General features: G+C 47.2%; 1 protein-coding gene across 1 annotated transcript in view; it reads left to right on the top strand.

Moving 5' to 3' along the window:
* Positions 1–15,913, top strand: part of SERPING1 (serpin family G member 1) — a 437,682-nt gene that overhangs the window by 97,942 nt on the left and 323,827 nt on the right. The window lies entirely within an intron of this gene.

The raw sequence follows: 15,913 nt of genomic DNA, 5'->3' as shown, positions 1-15,913 counted from the left end.
CAAATCTCATGTTGAAATGTGACCTCCATTCTGCAATTATACAAGTAATAAGAATAAAACAAACTGAAACAAACAAAAAAGAAATGTGACCTCCATGTTGGAGGTAGAGCCTAATGGGAGGCATTGGAACATGGGGATGAATCCCTCATGAATGGCTTAGTGCCATCCCTTGGTGATGAGTGAATTCTCTCTGTTAGTTCGTGTGAGATATGATTAAGAGTCTGAGACCTCCCTCTTCTCTCTCCCACTCTCACCATGTGACACATCTGCACCCCCTTTGCCTTCCTCCATGATTGTAAGCTTCCTGAGGCCCTCACCAGCTGCAGATGCCAGTGCCACACTTCCTGTACAGTCTGCAGAACTGTGAGCCAACTAAATCTCTTGTCTTTATAAATTACCCAGCCTAAGGAATATTTACTCTTTGATAGCAATGCAAAAACAGACTAATACAAAAAAATTGGTACCAAGGAGTGGGGCATTGCTATAAAGTTACCTAAAGATGTGGAAGTGGATTTTGAACTGGGTAACAGAGGTTAGAAGAGTTTGGAGAGTTCAGAAGAAGACAGGAAGATGAGGGAAAGTTTGAAATTTCTTAGAAACTGGTTAAAGGGTTGTGACCAAAATGCTAATAGAAATATGGACAATGAAGTCCAGGCTGATGAGGTCTCAGATAAAAATGAGGAACTTATTGGAGAGTGGAGGTCAACAAAGGTCACCCATGTTACACCATAGCAAAGAGTTTGGCTGCTTTATGTTCAGGCCCTAGGGATCTGTGGGAGTTTGAACTTCAGAGTGATGACTTAGGGTATCTGGCAGAAGAAATTTCTAAGCAGCAAAGCATTCAAGATGTGGTATGGCTGCTTCTAACAACCTACAATCAAATACGGAGACAAAGAAATGACTTAAGATTGGAACTTGTAATTAAAAGGGAAGCAGAGCATAAAAAATTGGAAAATTTGCAGACTAGCCATGTGGTAAAGAAAGAAAAAGCATTTTCAGGAGAGGAATACCAGCAGGCTGCAAAGCAACCACTTCACTTGCTAAAGAGATTAGTGTGACTAACAAAGGAGCCAAGTGCTAATAACCAAGACAATGGGAAAAAGGGCCTTGAAGGCATTTTAGAAATCTTCTAGGTAGCCCCTCCCATCACAGGCCCAGAAGCCTAGGAGGAAAGAACAGTTTCAGGAGCCACTCCTAGGGCACCCGCTGCCCTGCACAGCCTGAGGACACTGTTTCCTGATTCAGGCCTACTCTGGCTACAGCCTTGGCTCAAAGGGGCGCAGGTACAGCTCAACCTGCCACTCTAGAGGGTTCAAGCTGTAAGCCTTAGTGACTTCCACATAATGTTAAGCCTGTAGGTGTGCAGAATGCAAAAATGAAGGAGGCTTGGTAGCTTCCACCTATATTTCAGAGAACGCATGGAAAGGCTTAGGAGCCCAGGCAGAAGCCTCCTGCAGGGGTGGACCCCGTCCCCCACCGACAGAGATGTTTTACTAGGACAGTGTGAAAGGAACGTGTGGGGTTGGAGCGTCCACACAAAGTCCCCACTAGAGTACTACCTAGTGGAGCTGTAAGAAGGGGGCCACCACTCTTCAGACCCCCACAATGGTACAGCCAACAGCAGCTTGTATCCTGAGCCTGGAAAAGCCTCAGGCACTCAACTCCAATCCAAGAGAGCGGCCATGGGGGCTGCATCCTGCAAAGTCACAAGGGCAGAGTTTGCAAAGGCACAAGGGCAGAACTTCCAAAGGCCTTAGAGTCCCACTCTTCCATAAGTGTGCTCTGGATGTGGGACATGGTATCAAAGGAGACGATTTTGGAGCTTTAAGATTTCATAACTAACCTGCTGGGTTTCAGACTTGTGTGGGGCCTACTGCCCCTTTCTTCTGGCTGATTTCTCCCTTTTGGAATGAGAATATTTACCCAATGCTGGTAGCACCATTGTATCTTGAAAGTAAATAACTTGTTTTGATTTTACAGGCTGATAGGTAGAAGGAGTGAGTCTCAGATAAAACTTAAACCTTTGGACTTGATGCTGTAACGAGTTAACACTTTGGAAGACTGTTGCGAAGGAATGATTGTATCCTGCAATGTGAGAAGAACATGAGATTTAGAGGGCCGGGGCGGAATGATATGGTTTGGATGTTTGTCCCTTCCAAATCTCATGTTGAAATGTGACCTCCAGTGTTGGAGATGGTGCCTGGTGGGAGGCAGTTGGATTATGGGGGCGAATTCCTCATGAATGATTTAGCATTATCCCCTTGGCAATAAGTGAGTTCTCTCTCCATTAGTTCTTGTGAGATCTGATTTTTTTTTTTTTTGAGACAGAGTCTTGCTCTGTTGCCCAGACTGGAGTACAATGGCACAATCTCAGCTCACCGCAACCTCCGCCTCCTGGGTTCAAGCAATTCTCCGCCTCAGCCTCCCGAGTAGCTGGGATTACAGGTGCCCACCACCACACTCAGCTAATTTTTGTATTTTTAGTAGAGACAGAATTTCACCATCTTGGCCAGGCTGGTCTTGAGCTCCTGACCTCATGATCCACCCATCTCAGCCTCCCAAAGTGCTGGGATTACAGGCGTGAGCCACCATGCCCTGCCAGATCTGATTGTTTATTGTTTAAAAGAGTCTGAGACCTCCCTCTACTCTCACTCTTGCTCTTGCTTTTGCTCAGTGACGCACCTGCTCCCCCTTTGCTTTCCTCCATGACTGTAAGCTTCCTGAGGCCCCCACCAGGAGCAGATGCCAGTGCTGTGCTTCCTCTGCAGCCTACAGAACCATGAGCCAACTAAACCTCTTTTCTTCTAAATTACCTAGCCTCAAATATTTCTTTTTAGTGATGAAAGAACAGACTATATGGAAGGGAAGGATAATGCCTTTGGTAGGCACATCTCTTGAGCACTATGTGCTTGCGACTGTGTTAAGCAATTTACTTGCACATGCCAGAAACTATCTGTCCTGCCCAAATATTCCATGTGCCCCCCTCTTCAGGAGACTCTGATAGGAAGGCAAAAGTCTACAGGAAAAATCATGCCCTTACCAGAAGATGCCTTTTGCTTTAGAGGGAAATGGGGCAGACAATTTACAACTGGCCTAAAGTGAGTAAGAGAAGCTCTGAAGACAGGACCAGAGGATGAGGCCAAGGCAGGGCTGTACATCAGCCAGTGGACTTACTGTGGAAAAGTCACCCAGTGAGAAGGCTAAATTTACCCTCCCCAAGTCCAGCCACCTCTTACCCTGTGTTCCAGTTACTATTGCTACATAACAAATTACCTCACAATTTAGCATCTTAAAATAACCATTTTTATTAAACACCTTTATTCTGTGAGTCAGGAACTTGGGCAGGGTATGGGGTGAACAGTATGACCAGAGGGATGACTTGTCTCTGTTCCATAATCTGGGACCTCAACCAGAAAGACCTGAAGGCAAGGAATGATTTGGTGGCTAGGGCTGTAGTTATCTGGGACCATTTTTCTCATATGATGGGAGACTCAAAGGCTGGGATTAACAACAGAGCACCTACATGTGGTCTCTCCCTGCAGCTTGGCTTCCTCAACGCATGGTGGCCTTGGAGTACTGAGACTTCCTACATAGTGGCCCAGTGCTCCAAGCACCAGTATTCCAGCTACTAAGGCAGAGGAACGTCAAGGAATTTGGAGGCCATGTTTTAAAGCCTTCACACCCTGTCTTCCAGGAAGGAGCTAAGCTCAAGGGCATATGCAAAAGAGACTGCAGAGGATCTTCCCCTATCAGGGAATTTCCTGCAGAATCCAATGGCAGAATCTCCCAGGCATAATGATAAGTAAAAGAAGACAGGTGCAAAAGAGTGCTAACTATGTGGTTCCATTTATGCAGCATTCAAGGAAAGAAAAAACGAAGTTCAGAATAGCAGTTACCTGCAGGGGGGGTGCAAAGGGGCACAAGGGAGGGAGCCTTCTAGGCTTCTGGCATGTTCTTTATATTAATACATTTGTGTAACAAATTTATTCATATGTAAAAAATTAATCAACTTATACACTTAAAAGTCATGCATTGACCACACTACGCATTCTCTACTTCAATAAAAATTTTGTAAAGGAATTATCCTCAGGAGGAGAGGAGAGGGAGAACAAAAGAATTATCCTGTCCAGTCAGAGCACCTCACTCTCCATCCCTTCCCCTAGCCAGATTTACATGCCCTAGAAAAGCAGATTCCCAGGCCTCCCAGCTCTGGCTAGTCGATGGAGTGTGGATGCAGCTCTTTGGGGAAGTGTTTTCAGTCCCTCCTCTGCCCTTCTGCTCCAACTTCCTTCTCTGTTTTAGAATCCAAAAGTGCTGGAAGGTGCCAGAACTATCGCGGTTTCATTTCATACCCTCATTTTATGGAGGAGGAAAGCAGGAAGGGGAGTGGTGGAGGGAACTGAATGTGCAGCCAGAGAGGCAGGTGAGGCCCAGACTCCTCTGACAGCCAAGGCAGAACTACAGTCTTAGGGTCTTTCTCTTCCTCTCAGTGAGGCAGAGCCTTCCACTGCCCATAAGACTGCTTAGCGTGGGCTCTGTGCATCCATGTCTATCCAAACGGGAGTTTCTGGAAGGCAGGAAGGTTTCTCACTTGATAAGCTTCCTGGACCCACCCAGCTGGGTGGGGATTTTCCACAGGGCCCAGGCAGAGGGATAATGCTAGCCACTCCTTGGGGCGTGGCTGTGGGCCTGAAAGATTTCACCCCTCCCAGAATTACCAGAAACTGGGGATGGGAAGCTGAGATGCTTTTGCTTTCCAATGAACCTCCCAAGGCTCGAACCAGAAGCCAGCATTTTAAATCCTAAAATGTGAAGCCCTAACAATCAAGGCTTATCCTGATCTGGCTTTGTCCATCCCCCTACCACCCCGTCTTTTGCAGTCAGCTTCTATTATGGACTGAATGGTGTTCCCCCAAAATTCATATGTTGAAGTCCTGACCCCCAGTGCCTCAGAATGTGAACTATATTTGGAGATAGGGTCATTAAAGAAGTTAAGTTAAAGTGAGGCCCTTATAGGCCAGGCGCAGTGGCTCACACCTGTAATCCCAACACTTTGGGAGGCCGAGGTGGGCAGATCACAAGGTCAGGAGATCGAGACCATCCTGGCTATAGGATGATAGAGACGGTAAAACCCCGTCTCTACTAAAATTACAAAAAATTAGCCGGGCGTGGTGGCAGGCACCTGTAGTCCCAGCTACTCGGGAGGCTGAGGCAGGAGAATGGCGTGAACCCAGGAGGCAGAGCTTGCAGTGAACCAAGATCGCACCACTGCACTCCAGCCTGGGTGACAGAGCGAGACTCCGTCTCAAAAAAAGAAAAAAATATATATATATATTAAGCCCTTATGACGATCCCTAATCCAGTATGATTGGTGTCCTTATAAGAAGAGGAAATTTGGACACACATACACACCAGGAATGTGCAGAGGAGGGCAGGTCAAGAAGTCAGCCATCTGTAAGCCAAGGAAAGAGACCTCAGAAGAAACCAGACCTGCCGATACCTTGCTCTTGGACGTCCAGCTTCCAGAACCATAAGAAAATTAATTTCTGTTGTTTATATCTGTGGCATTTTGTTACAGCAGCCCTAGCAAACTATGCAACTCCCATTTCCTAAATGTTACACATTTTTACACCTGCCTGGGGTGCCTTTCTCTCCCTCCTCCCCTGACCCTCTGAAAAACACCAGCTTCCAGTCCTTCCCTGCCAATTGCTCCATGACATGTCTCTTCAAGTCCTGAGTCAGTGAATTGTGCTACATGGTCTCGCATTGTACACATGTAACCATTATCATCTCTATGACACCATACTTTATCTTCTTGCCAGATCTTGACCCTGGAGACAGGGGCTATTCCTTACTCATCTCCGCATCCCCAACCTGAATAACAAATGGTTTGATAAAATGTCTGCTGGATTGAACTGACTGGAGAATTTGCTGTGTTTCAGCATCCCCTCGCAGGGTCTCTGGCCCTCAGATCCCACATTTCCCCTTCACTGCATCCACCCTGTACCCTGCACAAATGCCAAAAAAGGCTTTAAGGTCAAAAGAATTAGCACTGTCTTAGAAATTGTATAGAGGTGGTCCAGATGGTCCCCAACTTACAATGGTTCAGCGTACAATTTTCTGACTTTAAGATGGTGTAAAAGCAATACACATTCATTAGAAACCATTCTTCAAATTTTGAATTTTGATCTTTGCCCAGGCTAGCAATAAGTGGAAATATGCTCTCCTGTGATGCTGGGCAGCAGGAATGAGCTGCAGCTGCCACTGAGCCACGCTATCACAAGAGCAAACAACTGGTACTGTACAGTATAGTGTGTTGCCAGACGAGTTTGCCCAACTGTAGGCTAATGCCAGTGTCTGAGCACGTTGAAAGTAGGCTAGGCTAAGTTATGATGTTAAGTAGGTTAGGTGTATTAAATGCATTTTCAACTTATGATATTTTCAACTTACAATGGGTTGGTTTATTGGGCACTAACCCCACATCGTAAGTCAAGGAGCAACTGTATTATAAAACAAAGACTGGGGGAGGGCAATGTTTAACCTGGAGACATGGATTGCTCATGACAACAATGTAGGATGCCAGGGGCTGAACATAGCAAACTTGAGGGGAGGGGAGGTCCCTTCTCACCTATCCAGCACCCCAAAGTTTGAATTAATAGCTCCTTCCCACACTAGGTGAAATCAGCTCTGAGCTGTCTGTGAATCAGAGGAAGTGTGTGTGTGTGTGTGTTGGAGAGGACCCGGGGGAGGGATGTATATGTGCATCCTGAGGTGGAAAAATCCCTAAACTCACTTGTGTGGTGAAGCAGGGCTGGAGGTTTCTAGAACCCTAGGGAGGGCACAGCCTTTGACTTTCAGATAGTCCTGGTTAGAAGCCACACTCCTTTGCTGTCAGCTGATAAAGGAGCCAGATGAAAGGGCCCAGCCTAGCTCCTGGCCTTTGGAGCACGTCCTTTATCCATAGGATGCTACTCTTCTCCTGATGTCCATCTTCCCCTAGTGCTGAGCCCAAAGCACAGAAGGCATCCTCTTCCGGCCGGGCTGGCTGGGGTTAACAAGAGAAAGGCAGCTGGTTCCCGAAAACAAAGGGCTGGGTCAATAAATCTGCCGCGGCAGCCATTGATCAGTGAGGGCAAAGGCTTCCGCGGGGAGTGGCCAGCCAGTTTCTCTGAAACTCTAGAATAGAGCCATCCAGGAAAGCAAGGTTGAGGCTTGAAAGGCCCTTAGGTAGGCCTGTCCTGGGGTCAATATCCTCAGAGCACAGGGTCCCTCTCCTCACCCCCAGCACTCTCCAGGATCAGACTCAGACAAAGGGATGGATTTAGATTGAAGTAAATATATGAAAATTCTAGTAATTAGTGATTCCTTCCGAAGAGTATGGTATGGAAAGGGAGGGAAAGAATAACTTTGCAGTGGAGAAATTCAACAAGCGCTACCCCAGCCAGCTGGCCAAGGTTAAAGTTACCAGTGATAAATCACGTTGATAGCATGTACCTTTGATATGATAGATGTATCATAGATAGATGGTACTTTACCTCTAACTTCCAAAAACTCATATACCCAGTCTAATCATGAGAAAAGTATCAGACGGACTCAAATGGAAGGACATGCTACAAAATACCTGACCAAAATGTCTCAAAAACTATCAAGGTCTTCAAAAAACAAGCCTGAGAAACTGTCCCAATCTAAAGGGACCTAAGGAGATATGATGAGTAAATGTATTGCAGTATCCTGAAGAGGATCCTGGAGCAGAAATAGGACATTAAGTAGAAAGTAAGGAAATGTGGATAAAGCATGGACTGTGGTCAACAATACTGTATCGACATTGCTTCATTCGTTGTGACAAATGTATCATACTAATGTTAGCTGTTAACATTAGGGGAAACTGGGGGTGAAGTACAGGAGAACTCTCTGTACCATCATTTCTTTTCTGTACATCTAAATCTATTCTAAAAAAGCATATTCGCTTTCAAAATGCTAGCGGTCGATCTGGTGGTGAGATTACAGGCAATTTCTTTTCTTAGTTTTATTTGTCTGTATATTTTTAATTTTTCTTCTTTTTGAGACAGAGTCTGTCTGTGTTGCCAAGGCTGGAGTGCAGTGGCTATGCACAGGCTCGATCATAGCATACTACAGCCTCCAACCCCTGGGCTCAAGCAAGTAAACTGAGTCTGTAGCTGGGTCTGTATTTTTCAAATGGTCTATGAGGAATACGTACTGCTTTTGACATCAGAAAAAAAAAATCAATCATTACTTTTTTAAAAAAGTGAATGGATGTTGGGCTCTTTGGAGACAGTACTATATACATAAAAGTATAACTAGAGTCATCCTTCGACAGCGACTAAAACCCATTTTATTGGCCGGGCGAAGTGGCTCACACCTGTATTCCCAGCACTTTGGGAGGCTGAGGCAGGTGGATCACTTGAGGTCAGAAGTTCAAGACCAGCCTGGCCAACATGGTGAAACCCCATCTCTACTAAAAATACAAAAATTAGCTGGGCATGGTGGCAGGCGCCTGTAATCCCAGCTACTCAGGAGGCTGAGGCAGGAGAATCTCTTGAACCCCAGGAGGCGGAGGTTACAGTGAGCCGAGATCGTGCCATGGCACTCCAGCCTGGGCAAAAGGAGTGAAACCATGTCTCAAAAAAAAAAAAAAAAAAAAAGGCTGGGCACGGTGGTTCATGCCTGTAATCCCAGCACTTTGGGAGGGCGAGGTGGGAGGATCACGAGGTCAGGAGATCGAGACCATATTGGCTAATGCAGTGAAACCCCATCTCTACTAGAAATACAAAAAAAATAGCCGGGCGTGATGGCGGGCGCCTGTAGTCCCAGCTACTCGGGAGGCTGAGGCAGGAGAATGGTGCGAACCCGAGAGGCGGAGCTTGCAGTGAGCAGAGATCGCACCACTGCACTCCACCACTGCACTGGGTGACAGAGGGAGACTCCGTCTCAAAAACAAACAAACAAACAAAACCACTTTATCACTCTGTGCCCAGGCGGTTCTGGCCACCAGGGCCTGGCACTCTCCCCGGGGGAGGGTGGTGTGCTTCTGAACCTGCCAGCATTTTTTCTGTCTATGATGCACTTGCTGGCAGAGGTCAAAGGGCTATCCTGGGTGAGCCTACACTGCTGGCTCGAGAGGCCCAAGGCAAATCAGCCCCAGGAAAATCTCGTCCATCAGCTTCTAGGCCAAGCCTCAGCCTGCTCTGGGTCATCAGTCTGGGAGGCAGGAGGACTGCAAAGGGTCCTCAGTGCTCACCATACGAACAGAAGACAAGACGAGACTTGCCGGGAATGTGTGGTTTGTCCCAGGCACTTTGTCCTGCATCCAGACCTCAAGCAGTCCCATAAAGCTGATTATTTTTGCACTTCTTTTAAAGCTCAGGCTCAGAGAGTCCCCATCTCACAAGAGTCAGAAGCAGGATATAAACTCTGATCTAGTCACTCCAGAGCTGCCCACGAGAAGGACACCTGTCTCTGCCCATCTCGGGAATGTGCCATGACCACAGCAGATGGCTAGACTACGTTTAGGAGACAGGATGCTGGAGAAAGGAAGTGTCAAGCAGTGGGCAGCACCCTTCAGACCTCCCCTGACACCAACCGCTACCACCCCAATACTGAGGGCTCCATGGACAAAGGCCAGCTCGTTCTTGGGCCCAAACACCAGTTGCAGCTCCTGGATCCTGGGAAAAGTGGGAAAGGACCAGCGACTGCTCCCTGGGCTCCACTGCTGTTCCATTCCCAAGGGCATCCTCCATTGTCCTGGTATCCAATTCCTAGGCGGACAGCCCCTCCCCTTGCTGAGGACCTCCGAAGCAGGGGCCAGGAGAAAGATGGTGCTGAGACATTTCTCACCGTAATTGCATTGGGACCAGACTCTTTCTCTCTCTGAGAGTAAGCAATAAGAACCCCGGGAGGAACAACAACTCAGCTTTCTAACAGGTAGCCTTCTTTTTTTTTTTTTTTTTTTTTTTTTTTTTTTTGAGATGGAGTCTCGCTCTGTCACCCAACCTGGAGCTCAATGGTGTGATCTTGGCTCACTGCAACCTCTGCCTCAAGCGATTCTCTCACCTCCGCCTCTGGAGTAGCTGGGATTACAGGCGCACATTACCATGCCCAGCTAATTTTTGTATTTTTGGTAGACATGGGGTTTCATCACGTTGGGCAGGCTGGTCTTGAACTCCTGACCTCAAGTGATCCACCCACCTTGGCCTCCCAAAGTGCTGGGATTACAGGCGTGAGTCACTGTGCCCGGCCACAGGTAGCCTCTCTAAAAGGCTTTTTTTTTTTAATACAAACACTGAGATGTTGGCTTCAAAGTGGTCCCCTGAAAGGCGGACCTTATTCTAGTGACTTCTCCAGAGCTCATTCAACTCTTCAGAAATTGCCTTCAGGGTGACCTTTGACCAAAATTGGTCAGCCTGCTTGACTGTCCAAAGTATTCCCCAATACGGGTAGCCAAAGAACTTTCAGCTATTTCCAAAATCCAAATCCAGGTTCAAAAGATCAAGACCTGCCCCTCTGAGGCCGCTCCCGAGAACTCTGGGCAGAGTCTGAGAAAGGGCTGCATGGCAGACATATCACTACTTTCTTAGTTGTGTTATTTGTCGGACACCTGCCTTTAGGGCCAAAGCTTGTGTGTGTTGGCTTCCTCTCTCCCTGACTCCCAACAAAGGCTCTGAACCATTCCCCAGATGGTGGCAGAGTGTGGGACATCCTCCTCTGACTTCCCCAGAAGCATGGCCCCCTGCCTCTTCTCCCTCCCAGCACAGAGCCCCTGTGCTGGGATCAGCCCAGGCTCCATTTGTTCCTCTAATGAGTCTTAAGTGTTTGGCTTGGGCTCCTGCCAGTCCTACTCCTACAGAGAGGAGGGAGTGGGAAGAATGGGACAAAGCTCGTGCCAGCTCAGTTCTGCTGGGCCCTGGGCGGACTGGCACAGGGGTTGCCCAGCCCAAACCCACCCAGGGGTGCAGCCAGGCACCCATTTGAGGCCCACAGCCTTTCTTTACCTTCCACTTCAGAGGCTTCCCACAATGCAGAATCCTGGGCATACTTCCTGGGTTGGAATCCTGGGGTGGGGCTCAGGAATGTGCATTTTTAATAAGCACCTCAGGAGATTGTGATGCATAATGAAGATTAAAAACCATTGTTCCAGAAAGTCAATGACAGGGATTCGGCCTGGTTTGTAAAATTGTGTATATGCACATTTTTCTACAGTCCACAGTTGTCAAATTCTCAAATCAGGTCAATAGTCCCCATAACCCTTTAAAAGTTTTTTAAAAACAAGCCCGATGTGGTAGCTCACAGCCTATAATCCCAGCACTTTGGGAGGTAGAAGCAGAAGGATAGCTTGAAGTCAGAAGTTCAAGACCAGCTTGGGCAACATAGCAAGACCCCCCTATACAGATAATTTTAAAAAATAACAATAACTTAGCTAGGCATGGTAACACACACCTGTAGTCCCAGCTACTCAAGAGGCTGAGGCTCAAGGATCACTTGAACCTAGGAGCTTGAGGCTGCAGTGAGCCATGATCATGCCACAGTACTCCAGCCTGGGTGACAGAGCAAGATGCCATCTCTAAAAAAAATTAAAAATTAAAACAAAAGGCTAAGAAGCACTAGTAAATGAGATGATTCCTAAGTTCAGTTGTAGCTATGACCTGCTACAACTTGGTGACCCTGTTCAGACCCCCATCAGGGCAAGCCCCCAGGACACTCTCCTTTTACCAAACCTCAGGGAAAGACGAGGCTGGCCTTGAAAAAGGCTGGCAAGTCTGGGGAGACCAGGATGACATAGAACTAGGCTGAGGGATAACAGGATGGCAATGGCCATGGGCTTGGGTAAGAAATGACACAGCTTAGGGGAAATTCTAGAATACCTGGGCTGAAAGGACCCTTAGGTATCAATGAAGGCAAACCCCTGGCAAGAGGGGTAAACTTTTACCAATATCAGGTTCTCGCTCTCTGGCCACAGTACCAGTATCAGGTCCTCACTCTCTGGCCACAGAGCTAAACTACATTTCTCACTCCCCTGCAGTTGGCAGAGGTAATGAGTTGAATTCTGCCCAATGGAATGTGGATCTCTGCTATGGTCTGGATGTTTGTATCTCCCCAAAATTCATATATTGAAGTCCTAGCCCCTAAGGTGACAGATGTAGGAAATGGAGCCTTTTGGGAGGTAATTAGCTCATGAAGGTAGAACCCTCATGAATGGGATTAGTGTCCTTCCAAGAGACCCCAGAGAGCTCCTTTGCCCTTTCCACCATATGAGGACAGTGAGAAGGCACTATCTATGAACCAGGATGGGTCATATGGTTTGGCTCTGTGTCCCCACCCAAATCTCATCTTGAATTGTACTCCCATAATTCCCACGTGTTGTGAACGGGACTCAGTGGGCAGTAACTGCATCACGGGGGCAGTTTCTCCCATACTGTTCTCATGGTAGTGAATACGTCTCACGAGATCTGATGGTTTGATAAGGAGAAACCCGTTTTGCTTGATTCTCATTCTCTTCTCTTGTCTGCCACCATGTGAGATGTGCCTTTCACCTTCTGCCATGATTGTGAAGTCTCCCCAGCCACACGGAACTGTAAGTCCAATAAACCTTTCTTTTGTAAATTGCCCAGTCTCAGGTATGTCTTTATCAGCAGTGTGAAAACGGACTAACACAATGGGTTCATATGAAAAGGCCCTCACCAGACATCAGATCTGCCAGTGCCTTGATTTTGGACCTCCAAGCCTCTAGAACTATGGGAAATAAATGTTTGTTGTCTGTAAGCCAACCAGCTTAAGGTATTTTGTTACAGCAGCCCAAATGGACTAACAACAGAAAATGTGTACCAAGAAGTAGGGTGCTGCTATAACAAATACCTAAAATGTGGAAGAGGCTTTGGAATTGGGTAATGAGTAGAAGCTAGAAGAATTCTGAGATGAATGCTAGGAAAACAAAATCTACATTGCCATAAACAGACTATTAAAGGTGATTCTGGTAAGGGCTCAGAAAAGGGGTGCTACAGAGAGAGCCTCAATCTTCTTAGAGATCACTCAAGTGGTTATGATCAGAATGTTGCTAGAAATACAGATGGCAAAGGCTGTTCTGATGAGGTCTTAGATGAAAATGAGGAACATCTTATTGAAAACTGGAGGAGAGATGACCCTTGTTAAAAAGCGGCAAAGACATTTGGCTTTTGTTCATGTCCTACCGTTTTGTGGAAGGTAGAACTTGTGAGCAATGAAATAGGATATTTGGCTGAAAAAATTTCTAAGCAAAGTGTTGAAGGTGCAACTTGGCTCTTCTTAAATGCTTGTAGTAAAACACAAGAAAACAAACTCTAAAGATGGAATTTTTCGTCAAAAGAGAAGCAGAACTTAAAGATTAGGAAATGTCTCAGCCTATTCATATTGTAAAAAATGAGAAAGTGTGTTCAGGCATTTGCTACAGATACTAGGATGAATCAGACATGTGCTATTCACCAAGACAATAGAAAAATGGACCCAAAGGCATTTCAGAGATTAGAGGGGCTGCCCCTTTCATCACAGGCCTAGAGTGCCAGGGCCTAAGGGAGAATGATTTCAAAGGAGGAGCCACAGGCCTCCATAGGCCCTCAGTGCTCACTGTCCAGCATCACCTCAAGGCTCTGCTCCCTGCATTCCAGTGTAGCCCTCCTCACCATCCCAAGTTCAGCTCCAGTGGCCACCCTCCTCCCACCTGTGAAGGACATAGGTGGTAAATTTTGGTGGCATCCGCATGGTGCCATCTCAGCCAGTATACAGAGTATACGTGCTGTGGGGACATGGTTACCTTCACCTAGATTTCAAAGAATGCCCCAGAGAGACTAAGGGGCCAGGCAAAGAACCACCGCAGGGGCAGGGCCACTGCAGAAAGCTTCGATGAGGGCAATGCCCATCGGAGCCACAGAGGTAGGGCTACCTTACAACCCAGACCAGTGGGGCCACCAGTGCATGATCCCAGCCCAAGATAGCTACAGCTGCACAACCCAGGCACAGAGCCTCCACAGAAAATGGGACCACAAGACAGAACTGCCATGGAGGCAGGACCACCACCCCAGTGGGACCAGAAGACAGGACCTCTCTACCCCTGTGGACTTTGAGGGCAGAACCTCAAGTCAAAGATGACTATTCTCCAGCCTTAAAGTTTTGTACTTGCTAGGGATCTGTTACCCCTTCCTTCTTGCCCATTTCTCCCTTTTGGAATGAGAATGTCTATCCTCTGCCTACCTACCCCACCAGTGTATTTTGGAAGCACATATTTCACATGTTCACAGCTGGAGAACATTTTGTCTCAGGATGAATTGCACTTTGAGTCTCATCCATATCTGCCTTTTTTTTTTTTGAGACAGAGTCTGTCACCCAGGCTATAGTGCAGTGGCACAATCTCAGCTCACTACAACCTCCACCTCCAAGGTTCAAGTGATTCTTGTGCCTCAGCCTTCTGAGTAGCTGGGACTACAGGCACACACCACCATACCTTTTTTTTTTTTTTTTTTTGTATTTTTAGTAGACATGGGGTCTTACCATGTTGGCCAGGCTGGCCTTGAACTACTGACCTCAAGTGATGCACCCACCTTCCCAAAAGTGCTAGGATTACAGGTGTGAGCCACCACGCCCGGCATTAAATAATATTAAGATGAGACTTCAGATGGGTAGAAAGCCAAGGTCTGAATGTGCCCAACATTTGTTAAATGTTGTTGAATTCCTAACCTCTACGGTGCTATTAGGAAGAGAGGCCTTTTCCCAGCACAGTGGCTCAGGCCTATAATCCCAGCAGTTTGGGAGGCCAAGGTGGGCAGATGACTTGAGGTCAGGAGTTCAAGATGAACCTGGCCAAGATAGTGAAACCCCGTCTCTACTAAAAATACAAAAACTAGGTGTGGCCGGGCACAGTGGCTCACGCCTGTAATCCCAGCACTTTGGGAGGCTGAGGCAGGCAGATCACAAGGTCAGGAGATTGAGACCATCCTGGCTAACACAGTGAAACCTCGTCTCTACTAAAAATACAAAAAAAATTAGCTGGGCATGGTGGCAGGTGCCTATAGTCCCAGCTGCTCAGGAGGCTGAGGCAGGAGAATGGCATGAACCCGGGAGGCGGAGGTTGCAGTGAGCAGAGATTGCGCTACTGCACTCCAGCCTGGGCAACACAGCAAGACTCCATCTCAAAAAAAAAAATTAGCCAGGTGTGGTGGTGGGTGGCTGTCATCCCAGCTACTGGGGAGGCTGAGGCAGGAAAATCACTTGAACCTGGGAAGTGGAGGTTGCACTGAGCCGAGATCGCACCACCGCACTTCAGCCTTGGTGACAGAGCAAGACTCTCTCAAAAAACAACAACAACAACAACAACAAAGGGAGATTTTTCGTTCATGAGGTTGGAGGTCTCACAAATAGGATTAGTGCCCTTATAAGAGAGGCCCCAGAGAGCTCCCTTGTCCCTTCTACCATGTGAAGATGCAGCAAGAAGGCACTCTCTATGCACCAGAAAACAGGTACTCACCAGACACTGAATCTGTCAGTGCTTTGTTCTTCAGCTTCCTGGCCTCCAAAACTGTGAGAAACAAGTGTCTGTTGTTTATAAGCCATCCAAGTATACAGTGTTTTGTTACAGCAGCCTGAATGGACTCAGAGTGTCTCCCACAAAAGATTCACCCTTTCTCCATTAGATGTGGCAGAAGACTCCAAGCCCTGAAGATGGCCGAGCCACAACAGAGAAAGAGCCTGGGCTCTGAATGACTTCAAGGTGCAGAGTGCCCCTATCACCAGCCCACCCTGGACTGTGTCATGGATGAAATATAAACCTTTTTGTGTTAAACTACTAAGATTTAGGGGGTGTCTGAATTCTTGACCAGCCTATCGTAAACAATATACCCTTCTCAGTGAGGTAAGTAAAAGGGAAGTGACA

The sequence above is a fragment of the Macaca thibetana genome, chromosome 14, assembly GCF_024542745.1.
Source record: "Macaca thibetana thibetana isolate TM-01 chromosome 14, ASM2454274v1, whole genome shotgun sequence".
Classification (NCBI taxonomy): domain Eukaryota; kingdom Metazoa; phylum Chordata; class Mammalia; order Primates; family Cercopithecidae; genus Macaca; species Macaca thibetana.
This window is presented reverse-complemented; position numbering and strand designations above follow the sequence as displayed.